The sequence below is a fragment of the Alosa pseudoharengus genome, unplaced genomic scaffold (genome assembly GCF_046254945.1).
Source record: "Alosa pseudoharengus isolate Yale_2024_CS ecotype anadromous, Long Island Sound unplaced genomic scaffold, YU_APseudo_1.1 YU_APseudo_1.1_scf_171, whole genome shotgun sequence".
In the NCBI taxonomy this organism is placed as follows: Eukaryota; Metazoa; Chordata; class Actinopteri; order Clupeiformes; family Clupeidae; genus Alosa; species Alosa pseudoharengus.
The window spans coordinates 42,501-45,000 of NW_027468642.1; positions in this window are offsets into that span (position 1 = coordinate 42,501).

Below are 2,500 nucleotides of genomic sequence, written 5' to 3' on the forward strand. Positions count from 1 at the left end.
AGGCTGTGATTGATGGGCCATCCGGAGGGAGCCAAACTGACCGTTAAATAACGGCGTGATGGCTTGGAGCCAGGTCAGCGGCCGGCAAAGCCTAGAAATGCTGAAGCGGTCAGATACGGAGATGTGTTGCGCTCCACTGCTTTTATAGGCGCACGCTATACCATAAGACCGCGTTAGATTCCATCACCCCCATATCCTTCAAAAGATACTTTGGGGGTGAAGTTGAGTTTGTGTTCTAAGGACTTTACAGAAGCGTTTATTTCATAGAGAACGTTACAGAAGCGTTTATTTCATAGAGAACGTTACAGAAGCGTTTATTTCATAGAGAACGTTACAGAAGCGTTTATTTCATAGAGAAACTTCAAGAATCATTTTATATTCTTCATATATTACATTAGAGCAGCGTTTGGTTTTGATCAGCTGACCACCACAAGTTCACAACCATACACACACACCTGTACACACACACACACACACGTACATACTGTACACACACACATACACATACATACACACACACGCACACACATGTACATACACACACACACACACACGTACATACTGTACTCACACACACACGTACGTACAGCCTGATAACCAAATGAAAGGCTGGGCGGGCCGGATGAAAGTGACAGAGGCACTATAGTTTCAAAGGCTGTTGCCGTTCATTTCAAGACTTTTCGTCAATGGTAAGACTAGAATTCTACTTGCTTGGGCCTCTTGCTAATGTGCTGTGTGTGACCTGCGTGCGTGCACGCTCATCTGATTCTGGAGACAATTAGAATTCCATTTGCTGTTTGTTCCGTTTAATGGGCCAAAGAACGTGAATGTTTAATCACTAGCATGGGAATAACTGAGGCATCATGTGCGTCGGACTTGGGTCGGGTTCAGACATAAAAATGAAAATGCCTGTCGGGTTGGGTTCGGGTTCGGACACGATGTGTGTCGGACACGGGCCGGGTTCGGACAGAAATTTGCGGCACGAACCGCACTCTAATGGATAGATGGATAGACAGACCGACAGACCAACAGACCGACACAGACAGGGTGTGGAGTAACCACCTTCAGAGAGAATAAATCTGCAAGCCCCGGTGTGGCCACGCCCCCTGTCAGTGCCTCCTACTGAGATCAGGACAGACCATCAATCCCTCAGCTGTCAACACACACACACACGCACACACACACACACACACACACACACACACACACACACATGCGTGTGTGTGAACTGCCTCTCTGACACTGTGATCAGCAGCACCGGAGCGCCACAGGGAACTGTGCTCTCTCCAGTCCTGTTCACCCTGTACACATCTGACTTCTGCTACAACACTCAGTCATGCCACATGCAGAAGTTTTCTGATGATACTGCAATTGTGGGGTGTATCAGGAACGGGCAAGAGGAGGAGTACAGGAGCCTGGTGGAGGACTTTGTGCAATGGTGCAAACTCAATCACCTTCAACTCAACACTTCAAAGATCAAGGAGATGGTGGTGGATTTCCGCAGGTCTAAGCCCGCTCTGCTACCAGTCTCCATTGATGGGGTCAATGTGGAGGTGGTAAGCACCTACAAGTATCTGGGTCTCCACCTGGACAATAAACTGGACTGGTCAGCCAACACTGACGCACTCTACAAGAAAGGGCAGAGCAGGCTGTACTTCCTGAGGAGGCTGCGGTCCTTCAATGTGTGCAGTAAGCTCCTCAGGATGTTCTACCAGTCTGTTGTGGCCAGCGTCCTCTTCTATGCAGTGGTATGCTGGGGAGGAAGCACAAAGAAGAAGGATGCTGGGCGACTTGACAGGCTGGTAAGGAAGGCTGGCTCTGTCGTGGGAGCTGAACTGGAGTGCATCACTTCAATATCTGACAAAAGGACCCTGAACAAACTGATCAACATCTTGGACAATGAATGTCATCCACTCTACAGCACTATCAAAAACCAAAAGAGCTTGATCAGCTGGAGACTTCGCTCACTGCCATGCACAACTGAAAGGCTGAGGAAGTCATTTGTTCCTATGGCCATTGAACTGTTCAATGCCTCACTAAAGGGAAGAGGAGAGATAGACTTCTCTGCTTAGTCTGTCTGCCTCTCCACCCTCTCCATGTTTGAGTACTGACTGCCCACTACTGCTTTACTACTTTTTACTAATGTCTACAGCCTAATGTTTTTCACTACTGTTTTACTGCTACATTGTTTTTCATGCTATATTAGCACACATGATCAATGGTTGCGGTCAGGCTTCTGATACAATACTGAATGAATGAATGGCTATAACCCTATTACCTCAACCTGTTCTTGCACTGAAATAGTTTTTTATTTTACCTTGTCTACATTATACTTTACTCTCCTATTTGTCCATATTATTTATGCTGGTCTCTAGACCTTACTCTTGCACTGTTGGACTAATGTTGGACTACTTTTTGAACCTTCACCATGACACTCACTCTCTTGAGCACCTTGCCATGCACACATAACTAAAGGACTATGGTTGGACTACTTTTTGCA